Source organism: Scyliorhinus canicula, chromosome 17, assembly GCF_902713615.1.
Source record: "Scyliorhinus canicula chromosome 17, sScyCan1.1, whole genome shotgun sequence".
Classification (NCBI taxonomy): domain Eukaryota; kingdom Metazoa; phylum Chordata; class Chondrichthyes; order Carcharhiniformes; family Scyliorhinidae; genus Scyliorhinus; species Scyliorhinus canicula.
The window spans coordinates 120,999,634-121,018,938 of NC_052162.1; the positions used below are offsets into that span (position 1 = coordinate 120,999,634).

Consider the following 19,305-nt stretch of genomic DNA (forward strand, 5'->3'; position numbering starts at 1 on the left):
TCAGTGTGGGAAGGGATTCCGACATTTATCCACCCTGCAGAGACATCAGCGAGTTCACAATGGGGAGAACCGTTCATCTGCTCCTAGTGTGGGAATGGATTCACTCAGTTATCCAGCCTGTAGAGGCACCGGTGGGTTCACACTGGCGAGAGGCCATTTATCTGCTCTCAGTGTGGGACGGGATTCTCTGAATCATCCACACTGCGAAGACACCAGCGGATTCACACTGGGGAGAAGCCATTCAGCTGCTCTCAATGTGAGAAGGGATTCAATCAATTATCCAGCCTGACGTCCCACCAGCGAGTTCACACTGGGGAGAGGCCGTTCACCTGCTCTCAGTGTGGGAAGGGATTCACTCAATCATCTAGCCTGAAGACACACCAGCGAGTTCACACTTGGGAGAGGCCGTTCACCTGCTCTTAGTGTGGCAAGGGATATTGTGCTTCATCGTACCTGCTGAGACACCAACAAGTTCACAAGTGATTACAGGGGTTGGATTTTGCTGTTATTGTTGCTACTCTCAATTACACACAGAACAGCATTGTGTTCATTCTGACAGTTGGTCAATGGGGAGGGTTGGAGGGTTTCTTTCTGCTGGACTGGCCAGTCTCATGACTGATGCTCTTGAACCTTGTGGCAAATTTCACAAGGATCACAGAGTGAAAGTGTGTTTGGAAGGTAGATGACATATAGTTCCTATTTCTGTTTGAAACCCCTAAAGCATGCAATTCAGATGGAGATAGGCTATGGTGGTTACATGGTTCTGTCTCAGAAGGAAACTGTCAAGCTGTGGAGGGGCAAGTTGATTGGGAACTTACAATAAAATGTGTAATGATACACAGGCGATCGCTAGCATTTAAGGAATTATTCCATATTTACATAAAATATAGATTCCTTTTAAGAAACAAAAATCCAACAGGAAAAGTGACACAATCGTGGCTAACAAGAAGAATTAAAGATTCCATTAAGTCAAAGGAAGAGGCTCATTGATAGATTACACATTTATTGCTTCACTGATTTATTGGTAACCTTTAAGAATTGATGCAGTATAATTCTTCAATTCAGTATACATACAGACAGAAAATGGAATATCCACAAGGCAAAGTCATTGTTTTAGATAAAAATATGAGAATTACTGTACAGCAACTTAATGTAAGAATCTGACACTGTTTCAAGAAAAGTTGCATAAAAGCCCTCGTAATGAATAAACCATTGTTCTACAAATACATCTAGTAATGAAAAAGTATCGCAGCCTTAGCAACAGAAATATTTACAAATAGTAGCAAAGCCTTAGCAACAAGCAAGGTTAATGCAGAACACCTTATCTTCAGAGGATTGGTACACGTGGCGGGAGCATGTAGACATTTAATTAATTTGACAGACATTAATGAATCTTAAGTAATGACCAATACCTGGATAACAAATCATGCTGCAAGTGACAGAGTTTTTTGAATAAATCAGGAAGCCTCAGCTGAGAATTTGAAACCAATAAGGGGTTAGACCATTGATAAGAATTTCTTTAAGAATAAAGTTTCATGACTAAAGTTTGTTCTGTATTCATGCTTTAAGAAATTCTGAACTATCTATTGATTTCCTAATATTTTCTTATGTTTTCGTTTATGATTTGATGTTTTATTTGATCTAAGTTTTAATTTATTTTTATGTAAGTGAATCAAGGTGGATAATTAGCAATAAAGTTGTATTTTTGGACACTTCCAATCAACCGGACCTTGGGCTCTTATTTGAAGATAAAATAAGAGATCTTATCACTCATAAAATGGCCAAAATAAGTGTAACCCTGTGGATTGGGAACTTGTTTTAGAATTCAGCAAAGGAGGATCAAGAAACTCATAAAGAGAAAATAGAATATGAGAGAAAACTGGCTAGAAACATTTTCCTTCAAATATGAAAAGGAAAAGAATAGCAAAGGCCAATGTGGGTCCATTCCGCGCAGAGACAGGGGAGTTTATAACGGGGAACAATGAAATTGCAGAGAAACTAAACAGAGTATCTGGGATACAACGACTCGACGCTGCGACAACAAATGAACAGACATCGCGCGACAATCACCAGGCAGGAATGTTCCCTTCCAGTCGGGAAACACTTCAGCAGTCAAGGGCGTTCAGCCTCTGATCTCCGGGTAAGCATTCTCCAAGGCGGCCTTCAGGACGCGCGACAACGCAGAATCGCAGAGCAGAAATTTATAGCCAAGTTCCGCACATATAAGTGTGGCCTCAACCGGGATCTGGGATTCATGTCACATTACGTTCACCCCCCACCCTGGCCTGGGCTTGCGAAATCCTACCAACTGTCCTGGCTTGAGACAATTCACACCTCTTTAACCCGGGGTCACCTCATATCAGGATCTGTAAAAACTGAATTACCTGCAAATGCTCGCATTCTAAGCATTGTCTGGCAACTTTGAATTTGTCTATATATATATTTCTGGAACATATCTCTTCATTCACCTGAGGAAGGAGCAGTACTTTAGTGTTTGAAACAAACATGTTGGACTTTAACCTGGTGTTGTATGACTTCTTACTGTGATCACCCCAGTCCAATGCCGACATCTCCACATCACAATGAACAATAACATTTATTTGTTTTCCTAATTATTTGCTGTACCTGTATACTCGCCTCTTGTGATTCATGCTCTTGGACACCCAGAGCCCTCTGAGTCTCAGCAATCTCTCACTATTTAGATAATAAGCTTTTTTATTCTTTTTGCCAAAATGGATAATGTCACATTTTCCCACATAATACTCAACTGGGCAGATCTTTTCTCACTCATGTAACCTATCTGTATCCCTTTGTAACCTCCTTATGTCCTCTTCACAATTTACTTTCCTACCTATCTTTGTATCATTGGAACATAGGAGCAGGACTTGGCCATTCAGCCCATCGAGCCTGCTCCACCATTCAATACGATCATGGCTGATCATCCACTTCAATGCCTTTTCCCCCACACTATCCCCATATCCCTTTGTGTTATTGGTATTTAGAAATCTGTCAGTTGGGTGGCACAATGGTTAGCACTGCTGCCTCACTGAACCAAGAACCTGCGTTCGATCCTGGCCCTGGGTCACTGTCCGTGTGGAGTTTGCACATTCTCCTCTTGTCTTGTGGGTCTCAGCCCCACAACCCAATTGGATATGCAGCATAGGTGAATTGGCCACACTACACTGCCCCTTAATTGGAAATAAATAATTGGGTACTCTTAAATTTATTAAACAAAAAAAAAGAAATCTGTCAGTCTCTGCTTTAAACACACTCAGTGACTGAGCTCCCACAGCCCTCTGGGGTAGAGAATTCCAAAGATTCACCACCCTCTGAGTAAAGAAATGTCTCCTCCGAGACCCGTCCTAAGTGGCTTCCCCCTTATTTTGAAATTGTGTCCCCTGGTTCCAGACTCTCCAACCCGGGGAAACATCTCACCTGCACCCACCCTGTCTATTCCTTTATGGATTTTGTAAGTTTCAATGAAATCCCCTCTCATTCCTTGAAACTCCAGAGAAAAGAGGCCTAGTTTCCCCAATCTCTCTTCATAGACAGTCCGGCCAAACCCAGAACAAGTCTGGTAAAACTTTGTTGCTGTTCTTCTGTGGCAATACCTTTCCTAAGGCCTCACGGTAGCATGGTGGTTAGCATCAATGCTTCACAGCTCCAGGGTCTCAGGTTCGATTCCCGGCTGGGTCACTGTCTGTGTGGAGTCTGCACGTCCTCCCCGTGTGTGCGTGGGTTTCCTCCGGGTGCTCCGGTTTCCTCCCACAGTCCAAAGATGTGCGGGTTAGGTGGATTGGCCATGCTAAATTGCCCATAGTGTAAGGTTAATGGGGGGATTGTTGGGTTACGGGTATACGGGTTACGTGGGTTTAAGTGGGGTGATCATTGCTCGGCACAATATCGAGGGCCGAAGGGCCTGTACTGTTCTATGTTCTATGTTCTAAGGTAAGGGGAGTAAAACTGCACACATTACTCCAGCTGTGGTCTTAGCATTACATAATGATCGATGTCAAGGCCACCGGATGGTATTCATTGGTCACGTTGCCTGGTTCTTCTTCGGCCCCGGTATGATGGTCGTCTTCTTGAAGCAGGTGGGAACCTCGGAACGGAGTAGGGAGAGGTTGAGGATGTCCACGAACACACCCGCCAGTTGGTCCGTGCAGGATCTGGGTGCACGACCAGGGATCCAGAAGGTCCAGTCGCTTTCCGAGGATTCACTTTCAAGAAGGCCAATCTGACTTTGGAGGCTGTGACGGTCGGTATGGGTGTGTCCAAGGCTCCTGGGGCAGTTTGTTGGTTTCCTGCTCGAAGTAAGCATAAAAAGCATTGAGTTTGTCGGGGAGTCTGCGCTGTTGCTGAAGATGAATTGGCCACGCTAAATTGCCCTTTAATTGGAAAAAATGAATTGGGTACTCTTTAAAAAAAAGTTTTAAAATAATAATAATCTTTATTAGTGTCACAAGTAGGCTTACATTAACACTGCAATGAAGTTATTGTGAAAACCCCCAGTCGCCACACTCCGGCACCTGTTTAGGTACACAGAGGGAGAATTCAGAATGTCTAATTAATTCACCCAACAAGCAGGACTTGTAGGAGGAAACAAGAGCGCCCAGAGGAAACCTACGCAGACACAGGGAGAATGTGCAGACTCCGTGCAGACAGTGACCCAAGCCGGGAATCGAACCTGGGCCCTGACGCTATGAAGCAACAGTCCATGTTTAGCCATTTTCATAGTTTTGCTTTCATTTTGTTCAGTTATCACTGAATTAAAGTGTATGAATCAATTCACTCATCGTGAGTGACTCTGTGAGTCTCTGTATTCAGCTGCACTCCTTCTTGACAAGTGACTTGTGCCATATTTTCTCAGCCCAAAGTAGGGTTACGTTTTATGATTTTACCACAGGACTAATGCGGAATGAGAATCTCTTTTACTGTTAATGGCAGGATTGGGAGATGCATGTGATGTTTCTGGTAGTTTGTGTCAGTGCTGGAGAAATTCTTTGTCTTAAGTCGTATTTGCTTTTTAACGTAAAGCTTAAGGTCACTTTCCTTCAAAGAACCCACAGAATTTATGCATTAGTGTTGGTTTTATTATCAGTTTCTGTAATGGTGTTGTAGTTATGTCGTTTCTGTGACTTTTATTTCTTGTGACCATGTAATTTATAGATTGAAAATGGTATTTTGTAATGTGTATCTTGCTACTTGAACTTTAACATCCCAATCAGCTTTATGGATTTATTTTTTGTGTTCTGTAGTAATTGCTGTACTAGTTTAAGTTTGTGTATCTCTTATACTTTCAGTTATCTGTATTTAAGTAACTTGCTTCAGGCACCAGCAGTCACTAAGAAGTTACACATAACACCTGAGATGTATCATTAGGACGATGAGCCTGACGGACATTAATCCTCAGGAAGTGACACCACATATCCTCTTATTATAAGTACGTAGGAACACAAATTACCTTGTGTTGTTTTGCTATCTTTGTGGAAAAGCTAGAAATTAAAAACAGCACTTTTAGTTGAGATCAAGAATTAGATCAAACACAAGGTGAGGTGCAATGCCTTTTCTTGTCACTTGGATCTTGTACGTCTGTCTTGTGGAGACCATGAATTTGATTCAATCTGAGTTGGTTTTTGGAGCAATGAGACGGATGAAGCCTTGCCCTGTCCATTCTGTGCATTGGCTTTGTAACTTCAAGGATGGGATTTTAAAAATGTAAAAATAAAGAAAAGGTTGTTACCACAAGTGACTTAGATCCTGGGCAACCAATGAGGAATTAATGGGAAGTGACATCAGCAAGGTGACCAAGTTAATGGGAAGTGACATCAGCAAGCTACAATTCTCTGGAGCTTGGCGCACATCACAACATAAAATAAGAACATCGATTTCAGTCAACAGAACAAGAGACAGGGCCACAGTCGCCCGGAAGATCCAGAGTGAACGGACTGATCCACTGCCCTTGTTAATTATTATGATTTTGTACTTATTACAATTAATTAATAAATTCTGTGACAACATTCTTGTACCTAGAATGGTCTGTAACTAGTCAGGAGCTGCAGGTAACTTTCATAACACATTCTGACGTGTAATTGATTTGAGGATTACAATTGAGATTGGAGTAGTTACAATAGTACACATTTATACACAGTACAGTTGCAGCTGCACAGGCTGTTTTGTTGGCACGTTAGTGGGAAAATACAAGACGTAAAGGAAACAAAATACACGTCAAAGCCAGCCTGGGCTTATCACTGACTTAATCTCTGGCGAAACACATCTAATAATAATGTAATAATAATAATCTTTTATTGTCACATTAACACTGCAATGAAGTTATTCCACATTCTGGCACTTGTTCGGGTACACAGAGGAAGAATTCAGAATGTCCAAAGTATCTAACAGCACGTCTTTCAGGACTTGTGGGAGGAAACCGGAGCACCCGGAGGAAACCCACGCAGACACAGGGAGAACATGTAGACTCCGTTTACACAGTGACCCAAGCGGGAATCTAACCTGGTACCCTGAAGCTGTGAAGCAATAGTGCTACCCACTTTGCTACCGTGCTGCCTAGGAAAATAAAAGTAAATGTATAGGGATTGTGCTGAATATACAGTGATAGAGAGAAACAGCTTTCACAAATATAACTCATTGTAGCTCACATTAATCCTATTTCCTCTTTATTCCAAGCATAAAAATTGATGGGCTGAATGTCCTCCTTCTGTGCCCTAATGACTCAATGGTAGGAAAAACACTATTTGTTATCGAGGATGAAATAAATGTTCTTCATCAGCTTTCACAAAGCACTTTGGTGGAAATGTGCTCTCCCAGGCTCAAAGAGCATCAGCCCACTGGAAGCAAAGTTGTGAGACCGGCCAGTCCAGCAGAAAGAAACCCTCCAACCCTCCCACTTCACCAAGTGTCAGAATGAACATGGTTCAGTCCTGGATGTGATTAACAGCAGCAAGAACAGCAGAATCCAACCCCTGTCATCGCTTGTGAACTCGCTGGTGTCTCTGCAGATTGCATAACAAAGTGAATCCCTTCCCACACACGGAGCAGGGAAACGGTCTCTCCCCAGTATGAACCCGCTGGTGTATCTGCAGGTTGGATGATGTTCGAAATCTCTTAGCACAGTGAGAGCAGCTGAATTGTCTCTCCGCAGTGTGAGTGCGCTGGTGGACCATTAGTACCTGAGAACTTTTGAAAGCGCTCCCACAGACAGAGCATTTAAATGGTCTCTCGTTCATGTGAGTGACATTGTGGCTCAGGAGGTGGGATAACTGAGTGAATCCCTTCCCACACACAGAGCAGGTGAACGGCCTCTCCTTGGTGTGAATGCGCTGGTGCCTCAGTCGGTGGGATGAATTAATGAATCCCTTCCCACAATCTAAGCAGGTGAACGGCCTCTCCCCAGTGTGAACCCGTTGGTGGACCTGCAGGTTGGATAACTCAGTGAATCCCTTCCCACACTCAGAACAGCTGAACGGCCTCTCCCCGGAGTGAACTCGCCGGTGCCTCCGCAGGGCTGATGCATCACTGAGTCCCTTCCCACACTCAGAACAAGTGAACGGCCTCTCCCCGGAGTGAACTCGCTGGTGCCTCCGTCGGGTCGACGCATCACTGAATCCCTTCCCACACTCGGAGCATCTGAATGGCCTCTCCTCAGTGTGAACTCGTTGGTGTGTCAGTAGATGGGATGACTGAGTGAATCCCTTCCCACACACAGAGCAGGTGAACGGCCTCTCCCCGTTGTGAATACGTCGATGTTTTTCAAGCCTAGATGGGAACCGGCATTCCTTCCCACATTCCCCACATTTCCATGATTTCACCATGGTGACGGTGTTCATGTGTCCAGGTTTGATGTTTCGTTGAATCCTGGGCCACAGGTTCAACCTGGGCTGCAGTCTCTCCACACTGGAAATGGTGGAATTTTTTTTCAGGCTGTGTAACTGGTTAAATCTCTTTCCACAGCCCGTGCACTGCAACACTCTCCCTCAGGTGCATCAGTCTCAGTTCTTTTCCAGTCAAACCAACGTTTAAGATCTTTCACAGAAGGCAGAAGCAATAAATATTGCTCCTTCTAGGTTCAAAGTCCAATGCTATTTAGGTCCAGTTGAATCGAATGACTCTGTCAGATCGACTGAACATCCACATCTAATATCCTGCAAAAGGAATTTACAAAAGTCATCACTGTCAGTTCGAGATAGAAATTCAGAACAGACAATTTTAGTCTCTCTGGAACATTCTGTCCTCTCTCATTACCCAAAAGCTGTAAATCTCCATCCCACACACTCTCCCTCCATTCTCACTCTGCTGTATCTAATATTCACCCTCCCAATTCTCCTGAAGGCGCTGATTCAGGCTGATGAGCACATCCCTGCTCATTGCATCCTGTCCTGAAAAGAGGGACATGAAAGTTTTTCTGCGGCTGCTAGCCATATATATGTTTATATTACTGGACTAAAAACACTTCTTCCTGTCCTGGACACAGATACTTGAAACTCTTCATTCAGGCTGCCAGACAGATATATGTCTGTATTACTGACCTAAATGTGTGTAAAAACAGACTGGATTCAGTTGCTGCAAGTCACCAATGTCTCTCCAGAATGAGAAAGGAAATGGAAAGGGGGAAACACTGAGCCCTCCTCCCAGATGTTGCCCAGAGAAGGAAATTTCAGTCTGAAACTCATTGACCAACCTCCGCATTGTGACGTCAAAATGGAGCCCGACCTGAATCAGCCAATAGGAATCACGGCTGCACGGTGACGTCTCTGGATTCCACTGCTCAGGCTTCCTTCCCCCTTCCCCGACACCTCCAGGCAACCGATTTACGAAACCGGCCAGAGCGCGAAGCCCTCGGTCGTCTCCCCCAGCCCGAGACTACGCATGTCCAAGGGAGAGAGGAAGTTGCGCCAGAGCGCTCAGCCTACTGATGTGTTGACCAATTGGAAGACTTGGAGGACCGGAAGGACTCTGGTCATCAAGCCAATCACAGAGCGTGCTTTGTGTGAACGAAGATTGAGCTTCACGCAGACTGAAACATCCTCCCGTCCCGTCTCCAACATCTGTGAGTAAAACACATTCTTTTCTCCCCCTTTCCATTTCTTTTCTCATTCTCACCTTCAATTGGTCACTTGCAGCAACTGAAGGGAAAGGAAGTGAATCCAGGGAGGGTGTAGACTCTGGAAAGCTTGGCCCAGGTCTCTCTCTCTCTCTTAGAGACATTGAAACCCTTTGCTACCTCAGCTTGACACATTTATTTGTCTGGCTAAAAGGATGGTCTCTTTCCCAATGTTCACAATTAAAGGGCTGGTTTCCCCAGGAGATGGCTGACATTTAAGTGCATAGTAAATTAATATTAGACAGAGATATGTTTTGGGTTGTTATTGTACAGATTTGGGGGAGGTTTAACTCACTTGCCTAGGCAGCTGCTTTGTGAAGCAGAGCAGCGGGCGTTCAATTCTCGTACTGGCTGAGGTTATTCATGAAGAACTCGCCTTCTCAACTGTATGCAGCTTATGGTCACCTGGGACAATGGCAGCTTCACAGTGCAAGGGTCCCAGGTTCGATTCCCCGCTGGGTCACTGCCTGTGCGGAATCTGAACGTTCTCCCCCTGTCTGCGTGGGTTTCCTCCGGGTGGTCAGGTTGCCTCCCACCGTCCAAAGAAGTGCAGGTTAGATGGATTGGCCATGATAACTTGCCCTTAGTGACCAAAAATGGTCAGGAGGGGTTATTGGGTTGTGGGGATAGGGTGGAAATGAGGGCTTAAATGGGTCAGTGCAGACTTGGTGGGCTAAATGGCCTCCTTCTGCACTGTATGTTCTATGTGTATGTCTAAATTAATATAGGACAGATATATGTCTGGTGTTGTCATATGGTACATGTTAGAGAAATTATTTATGGTTTGGTAATAAAGTACATTTATTATTATTTCTAGTTTTGTAATATTGTGCTCTAGCTACGTTATATATTTCCTGCTATAGAGTCATTGCCACAAGAAGGAATCCATTCAGTTACTCAATCCATGCTGACTCTTTATAGAACAATCCAGTCAGTCCCATTCTGTCTCTATTCCCATTTCTTTGCAAGTTTATTTTTTTCAAGTGTCCATTCAATTTCATTTTGAAATAATGTTATCGTTTCCACATCCACCTCCATCTATAGGCAGCGGGTTCCAGGTTATCAGCATTCACTGCCTGAATAACGTTCTGCCTCAAAGCCTCATGAATCTCTGATCATGGGTGTATATGGGAGACAGCAGAATCAGAATAGAGGGAGACGTGTGGGATGGAGATTGTCATGTTCAGAGTATGCGATAGAAAAGAATATTCCAGGGAAACCAAAATTGTCGGTTCTGAATTTCTATCCTGTACCGATAGTGATGACTTTTGTAAACTCCTTTGACAGGATGTCCGGAGATTTTGCAGATGGAGACGTCAACCAAACCTCATGTGAAGATCTGACAGTCGCTCAATTCATAGGTGCTGAATATCATTGGCCACAAGGGATTTTGAATATCAGTGTGACTGGAAAAGCACCGAGACACACACACACACACCCGAGTGAGAGTGTTCCAGAGCGCTGACTGTGGAAAGAGCTTTACCCTGTTACACAGCCTGAAAAAAGATTACGCCACTCACAGCGGGGAGAGCGCGTTCTGTGTGTGGACGAGGCTTCAACTGATCATTGAACGTGGAGAGACACAAGGCCATCAGCACCATGGGAATGTGGGGACTGTGGGATGGGATTCAGATCCCCATCTGCTCTGGAAACCCATCAACACAGTCACACTGGAGAGAGGCCATTCACCTGCTCTGTCTGTTGGAAGGGATTCACAAAGTTGTCCAATCTGATGACACACCAGTGGGTTCACACTGCAGAGAGGCCGTTCACCTGTTCTGACTGTGGAAAAGGATTCACCCATTTATCCAACTTGCGGGCAGACCAGCGAATTCACACCAGAGAAATTATGTTCAACTGCTCTGAGTGTGGGAAAGGGTTCACTCAATTGTCTGACCTGCTCAGGCACCAGCGGCTTCATACTGGGGAGAGGCCATTCACCTGCCCTGTGTGTGGGAAGGGATTCACTCAGTTGTCTACCCTGCAGACACACCAGCGAGTTCACACTGGGGAGAGGCCATTCACCTGCTCGCAATGTGGGAAGGGATTCACTCAGTCATCTACCTTGCTGACACACCAGTGAGTTCACACTGGAGAGAGGCCATTCGCTTGTTCTAAATGTGGGAAATGATTCACTCAGCTATCCAACTTGCAGATCCATCAGCGTGTTCACTCTGGGGAAAGGCCATTCAGCTGCCTTGACTGTGGGAAGGAATTCACTGAGTTATCCAATCTGTTGAGACACCAGAGAATTCATACTGGGGAGAGGCCGTTCACCTGCTCTGAATGTGGGAAGGGATTCACTCAGTCATTTAACCTGCTATCACACCAGTGAGTTCACAAGTGATGACAGGGGTTGGATTCTGCTGTTATTGCTGCTGTTAATCACATCCAGGACTGAACCATATTCATTCTGCCACTTGGTGAAGTGGGAGGGTCGGAGGGTTTCTTTCTGCTGGACTGGCCGGTCTCACAACTTTGCTTCCAGAGGGCTGATGCTCTTTGAGCCTGGGAGAGCACATTTCCACTGGAATGATCCACAAAAGCTGCTGAAGGACATTTATTTTATCCTGGACAGTAAATAGTGTTTTCCCCCACAACAGGTAGATCTAAAATAAATGCATTTGTCTCTGTTCCATTGAGTCTACAGCACAGGGCCAGGCCAGTCGGCTCAATTGGTCTCTGTCAGTATTTATGCTCCACATGAGCCTCTACCCACCCCTCTTCATCTCCCTCCATCAGCATCTCCTATTTCTTTCTCCCTCATGTATGTATCTAGCTTCCCCTTCAATGTATTCATTTTAAAAAAAAGATTTTTTTTTGTCTTTTTAAAATTTAGATTACCCAATTATTTTTTCCAATTAAGGGGCAATTTAGCGTGGCCAATCCACCTACTCCGCACATTTTTGGGTTGTGGGGGCGAAACCCACGCAGACACGGGGAGAATGTGCAAACTCCACACGGACAGTGACCCAGAGCCGGGATTGAACCTGGGACCTCAGCGCCGTGAGGCGGTTGTGCTAACCACTAGGCCACCATGCTGCCCCCTTCAATGTATTCATGCTGTTCACCTCAACCACTCACTGTGGGAGTGAGTTCCACATTCTCACCACTCGCTCGGTAAAGAGGTTTCTCATCAAATCCCTATTGGATTATTGAACTCCTGAAAATTGATTGAAGAGATAGTGGAGGGGGTGGGGTTAATGCAGTGGGTGAAGGCACTGGGGCTGGTCAGCTGCCGAGTTGAATTTTATAATCAGATTTTGGGGGAATTGGCGCCGGACCTCCTGTTCAATGAGGCCCTGGAGACGGAGGTGCTGCCGGACCCGTTGGTGCAGGACTCCATTTCTCTGATTCCAAAGAAAGACAAGGACCCACTGGAATGTGGTTATACAGGCCCATTTCATTATTAAATAGGGATGTAAAGGTCCTGGCCTAGTTATTGGCCAAGAGATTAGAGGGGTGAGTGCCGGAGATAGTGGCAGACAGGGTTTGTGAAGGGGTGGCATCTGTCCAGTAACATTAGGAGGCTATTGAATGTGGCCATGTCCCTGTCGGGCAGCAGGGTGCCGGGGGTGATAGTAGCAATGGATGCGGAGAAGGCCTTCGACTGTGTTGAGTGGCGGTATTTGTTTGAGGTTCTGAGGAGGTTTTGGTTTGGGCCAACATTTGTGGCATGGGTACGATGGCTCTATGTGTCGTCTAAGGTGAGTGTCTGAACGAATGGAATGGAGTCAAGATGTTTTAGGCGACATAGGTGAACGAGGCAGGGGTGCCTGCTGTCACCATTATTGTTTGCACTGGCAATAGTGCCTTTGGCAATACCCGGCTTCAGAGGATTGGCAGGGTATTGTGAGGGAGGTAAGGACCACACGGTGTCGATATTTGCAGACGACTTGTTGCTATATGTAACGGATCTCTTGAATAGCATGGGACGGATTATGGTGATGCTGGGAAAATTTGGGGCCTTCTCCCGGTACAAATTGACTGTAGGAAAGAGTGAGGCCTTCTCGGTGAATAAGTTGAGAAGCAACACGAATCTGGGGGCTCTGCCGTTCAAAATTGCAAAGGTTTGGTTTAGATATTTGGGGATCCGGATCGCGCATGACTGGCCAGCGATGCACAGATGGAACTTAATAGGACTGGTGGAGGGGGTTAAGGGGGATCTAAAGAGGTGGGGTGCCCTGCCTTTGCTGCTGGCAAGGAGGGTACAGGTTATAAAGATGAACGTGCTGCCCAGTTTTGTGTTTATTTTCCAATCGCTCCCAATTTTTCTTCCCAAAGCCTTTTTTCGGAGGGTTGATGGGTTAATCTCCGAGGTTATGTGGGCAAGTAAGATGCCCGTGCGTTGTTGCAGAGGAAAAGGCAGGTTCGGGGGCTGATGCTGCCGAATCTGCTGCAATAGTATTGGACAGCCAACGTGGAGAAGGTGTGGCAATGGTGGGGTGGGGGAGGGGGTCGAATTGGGTGCAGGTGGAGGAGGACTCCTGTAAGGGGCTGAGTCTGAGAGCCATGCTAACGGCCCTGCTCCCGTTTTCCCCAGGGAAATATTTTAATAGCTCGGTGGTGATCTTTTCAATAAAGATTTGGAATCTGCTGAGGAAGCACTTTAAGCTGGGAGGGGGGTCTGTGCTGGCCTCATGAGGGAATCATGGGTTTGCGTCCAGTCGGATGGATGGGATGGTTGCGAGGTGGCGAGGAGAAGGAGTAGAACGAGTGAGCGATGTGTATCAAGAAGAGCAGTTTGCGGAGTGGGCGGGGTTTCGAGAGAAATTCGAGTTGCCTCGGAGAAATGGGTTCCGATTCCTTACAGTTGTGGAATTTTGCAAGGAAAGAATTATCCGGGTTCCCATCGTTCCCAGAGTTTACGTTTCTGGAAAAGTTCTTGGTAATATGGGATGGGGAGATGTTTGGGGATATCTATTGATGGTCGGGAAAGAAAGGGACGTCACTGGTGAATAAGATTAAGGGCAAATGGGAGGAGGAGCTGCGGACTGAGCTAGGATGGGGATATGGAGTGAGGTGCTACACTGGGTCAACGCGACCTCCTCGTGCACGAAAATGAGTCTGATTCAATTTAAGGTGGTGCTCAGGATGCACATGGCCAGGGCCCGGATGAGTGGATTTTTCTCAAGGGTGGACGATTGCTGGGAAGGGGGCCGGCGAACCACACCCATATGTTCTTTGGGGGGGGTTTACGGTTTTGTTGGAGATACTGGCGCCGATATTTGGAGTGTCAGAAATGCTGGAGCTGTGGTTGGGGGTGGGGGGGTTGCGGGAGCAAGTGTGGTGGCCTTCACCTCCTTGGTTAGATACTGTTGAATTGGCGATCGGAAGCGCTGCAGGGGTACAACATGAGTGGAGGACGCACAGGAGTTTCTGAGCTTGAAGAAGATTACATTCACCCTCAGGGGTGAGAGGACAGATGCTGCACGAGATGATATCCATTCCTATCCATGTTTCAGGAATTGTATGTCATCAAGGGGGAGGGGTAATGAGGGATATAAAAGGGGAAACATTTGTACAAACTGGGTATATTAATGGTATGTGTGGATGTTTTCTGTAACTATGATTGGTTTGAGTTTGGAATAAAATAAACCTTTTTAAGAATGGATTGAAAATGCACACCGAATTTGTAACAAAGGAATGAATTGTCAGCGCGGATAGAGATAAATGTGTGTCCCAATAGATAATAATTGCTTATTGTCACAAATAGGCTTCAATGAAGTTACCGTGAAAAGCCCCTAGTCGCCACATTCCGGCGCCTGTTCGGGGAGATTGGAACGGGAATTGAACCCGCGCTGCTGGCATTGTTCTGCATTACAAGCCAGCTGTTTAGCCCACTGTGCTAAACCAGCCCAATAGACGTTGCAGAGTTTCAGTTGAATGGTGACTAAGGCTGGGATGGAAATGTTGAAGGGTATTTGACATATTGGAATGGCAAGAAGCTCAGAAAAGGTGACAAAGTCACTCCTGTTAACTAAGGATGCCATCAGTTCAGTACTGAGAGATTACCTTAGCCTAAAAGATGAAGCTGTGGAATCAGTTTATGTTGAGATAAGAAATAGTAATAGTTTGAGGTTTCTTGTGCAAGTGGTTAATGGGCCTCCTAACAGTAATTACACTGTAGGCAGAGTGTACAGGATGTGATAAGTGAGGCTTGTAATTAATGTACCACAATCATGGGTGACTTTAATTGAGTGTAGATTGGGAAAATCGGATTGGCTACGAGATCCTGGAACATGGGTCAAAAAGATTTTTGGGGGACAATCTGTAAGAGCAGTTCCTTCTGGAGCCAACCTAGGAGCAGTCTACCTGAGACCTCAATGTGCAATGAGACAGGATTGATCAATAAACACATTGTGAAGGAGCATCTAGGTAACAGTGATCATAATATGGTAGGGAAGTCCTTGTTTCGTCATTTTAATAGTTTTGGTTTAGTTATGTTTAGTACCACAGAAGTGTATGAATTCACTCAATACGGTATCGCACTCTGTGAGTCTCTGTCTTCAGGTGCACTCCTGCTTGCCAAGTGACTTGTGCCATATTGTCTTTGCCCAAAGTAGGGTTATGTTTTATGGTTTTACCACAACACTAATGCAGAATGACATTACCCCTCATTACCCCTCCCCCTTGATGACATACAATTCCTGAAACATGGATAGGAATGGATATCATCTCGTGCAGCATCTGTCCTCTCACCCCTGAGGGTGAATGTAATCTTCTTCAAGCTCAGAAACTCCTGTGCGTCCTCCACTCATGTTGTACCCCTGCAGCGCTTCCGATCGCCAATTCAACAGTATCTAACCAAGGAGGTGAAGGCCACCACACTTGCTCCCGCAACCCCCCCACCCCCAACCACAGCTCCAGCATTTCTGACACTCCAAATATCGGCGCCAGTATCTCCAACAAAACCGTAAACCCCCCCCAAAGAACATATGGGTGTGGTTCGCCGGCCCCCTTCCCAGCAATCTTCCACCCTTGAGAAAAATCCACTCATCCGGGCCCTGGCCATGTGCATCCTGAGCACCACCTTAAATTGAATCAGACTCATTTTCGTGCACGAGGAGGTCGCGTTGACCCAGTGTAGCACCTCACTCCATATCCCCATCCTAGCTCAGTCCGCAGCTCCTCCTCCCATTTGCCCTTAATCTTATTCACCAGTGACGTCCCTTTCTTTCCCGACCATCAATAGATATCCCCAAACATCTCCCCATCCCATATTACCAAGAACTTTTCCAGAAACGTAAACTCTGGGAACGATGGGAACCCGGATAATTCTTTCCTTGCAAAATGTTACATTTTCTGGCAGGATTTGGAGCTTCATGTGGTGTTTCTTGTAGTTTAATTGTGTGTGTCAAAGCTGGAGAAATTCTGTGTCTTAAATTGTATTTACTTTTTAGCTGAAAACAAAATAGTCACTTTCCTTCAAAGTATACACAGATTTTCTGCATTAGCGTAGGTTTTATTATCAGTTTCTGTAATGGTGTGGTAGTTATGTAGTTTCTGTGACTTTTATTTCTTATGACGTAATTCATGAATAGAAAATGGTATTTTGTAATGTGTGTCTTGCTGCTTGAAGTTTAGCACATCTTTATGGATTTATTTTTTGTATTCTGTAGTAATTGCTGTATTAGTTTAAGTTTGTGTATCTCGTGTACTTTTAGTTATTTGTCTTTAAGTAACTTGCTTCAGGCATCAGCAGTCACTAAGAAGTTACACATAACACCTGAAATGTATCAGTTAGGACGATGAGCCTGACGAACATCAATCATGAGGAAGTGACACCACATATCCTCTTATTACAAGTACGTAGACACACAAATTACCTTGTGTTACCTTGTTATCTTAGTGCAAAAGCTAGAAACTGAATACAAAAGCAGGAAACAACAATCACTTCTCGGCCTTTTGGCTAAGATCAAGCATCAGATCAAACCGAAGATGAGATGCAATGTCTTTTCTTGTCAGCTTGGATCGTGTATGTCTCTCTTGGAGACAATTTGAAATGTCATTTGGAGTGAGCAATTCAATCCTTGCCCTGTCCACTCTGCAAATTGGCTTTGTAACTTGAAGGATGGGATTAAAAAACTGAAAAACATAACAGGGTGTTGCCACAGGTGACTGAGATCCTGGGCAACCAATTTGCAGTTAATGGGAAGTGACATCAGCAAAGTGACTGAGTTAATCGGAAGTGACAATGATAAGATTATCAGTGTCACAAGTAGGCTTACATTAACATTGCAATTAAGTTTTTTTTCCAAACATTTAGAGTACCCAATTCATTTTTTCCAATTAAGGGGCAATTTAGCGTGGCCAATCTACCTAGCCTGCACATCTTTGGGTTGTGGGAGTGAAACCCACGCAAACACGGGGAGAATGTGCAAACTCCACACAGACAGTGACCCAGAGCTGGGATCGAAACCTCGGTGCCGTGAGGCAACAGGGCCACCTCTGTGCCACCATGCTGCCCCAACATTGCAATGAAGTTACTGTGAATCGTAAAACATAGAATCTACAGTGCAGGGGAAGCCATTTGGCCCATAGAGCCTGCGCGTCCCCTGAAAGATCACCGCACTTAATAATAAGAAATCTTTATTGTCACAAATAGATTTTTTCATTAACACTGCAATGAAATTACTGTGAAAAGCCCCTAGTCGCCACACTCCGGTGCCTATTCAGGTACACGGAGAATTCAAAATGTCCAAATCACCTAACAGCACGTCTTTCGGGACTTGTGGGAGGAAACCGGAGCACCCGGAGGAAACCGATGCAGACACAGGGAGAACGTGCAGACTCTGTACAGATAGTGACCCAAGTGGAAATTGAACCTGGGACCCTGGAGCTGTGAAGCAACAGTGCTACCCACTGTGCTACTGTGCTGCTTAAGCCCACACCTCCACCCTATCCCCGTAACTCAGTAATCCCACCTAAAAAGTTACCGAGTTTGTTATCAGACATTGATCGTGCACCATTTAACCAATCAGGGACTGATCATGTGCTGCTTGGGCCAATCAGAACTGCAAGATACTACCGACAATGCAGAGATGTAGTTGCTGGAAAGGATTAATGAGCTACAATTCTCTGGAGCTCGGTGCACAACACAACATGAAGTAAGAGGATAGACTTCGGTCAACAGAACAAGAGACAGCTCCACAGTCACTCGGAACCTGAGAGCTGGTGATCCAGAGTGAACAGACTGATCCACTGACTTTGTTAATTATTGTGATTTTGTACTTATTACAATTAACTTAATAAATTCTGTGACAACATTCTTGCACCGGGCGTGGTCTATAACTTGTCATGGGCTGAAGGTTCCTTCAAGATAACTTCCACCACTCATTCTGATGTGACATCAAAACCTGTATCCGGCCTTGGCTGTGTGCCCAGCCAATCCAATTGGCCAATTTGACTTTGCAGCAGCTCAGTCCCAGCTTTGGAAACATCTTCATCTTTCTGTGAGGCCCCGGCCCCATTGACTGTGACAGGGTTCATACTGTCTCCGTGAGATTGTTGATGTAAAGTCACGTCAGACCCACACTGCCCGATTTCCAATCCAATTTATTTAAAGGTTCCAGAAGCCTGACTCCAACCTTAAATGTTGTTCTGATCCTGTCAGTAACATTGTTTTGGAACTCACTAGCACCACCACATAGGCTGTCATCAACATGCATCATAAAGATGCCCGAGAGTTTCCTGCCATGGTACCAATAAAGCACGGCAGCTTCTGCCTTCAGGTAGAGACAACCCGACTTTAACAAAACTGATCAAACTGAGAAATACCATACACTCTGAAACATCGTTCAAAACATAGACAAACTTATTTAACTTCCAAAGTCTTCCTTCTACACCTGGCATCTTCTCAGGAAGTTGCAGAAACGCTGCCCCTGGAATTGATCCACCAGCACAAAGGCAGCTTTTCTGATTCTTGACTTCCATTCCCAAGAAGATGTCATGAAAAGGGCCAAAGAAATTTCAGAATGACCTTTCTCACTGTGGGTGAGTCCACTCTGACCTCTTTATCGCCCAAAGCTTCTTCAAATCCCCGAGCCACTAACATCGCCTTGGGCCTTATAAGTTCCATCCGGTTGGACCTTTTCTGTGCAGATCCATTGATGTGATGATGCTGGCTGACCCCTATCTGGGATCTCTGAACACACGCCAAACTCTCTCCAACTACCTAACTC

General features: G+C 45.2%; 1 protein-coding gene and 1 long non-coding RNA gene across 2 annotated transcripts in view; one reads left to right on the forward strand and one right to left on the reverse strand.

The window, feature by feature from the left end:
- The window catches only part of LOC119951774 (zinc finger protein 229-like), a 711,453-nt gene that overhangs the window by 488,407 nt on the left and 203,741 nt on the right, over positions 1 to 19,305 (reverse strand). The window lies entirely within an intron of this gene.
- Positions 8,862 to 18,390, forward strand: LOC119951882. The gene is made up of 2 exons (XR_005457705.1): positions 8,862 to 9,067; positions 18,106 to 18,390. It is a non-coding gene; the product is annotated as an uncharacterized LOC119951882 (long non-coding RNA).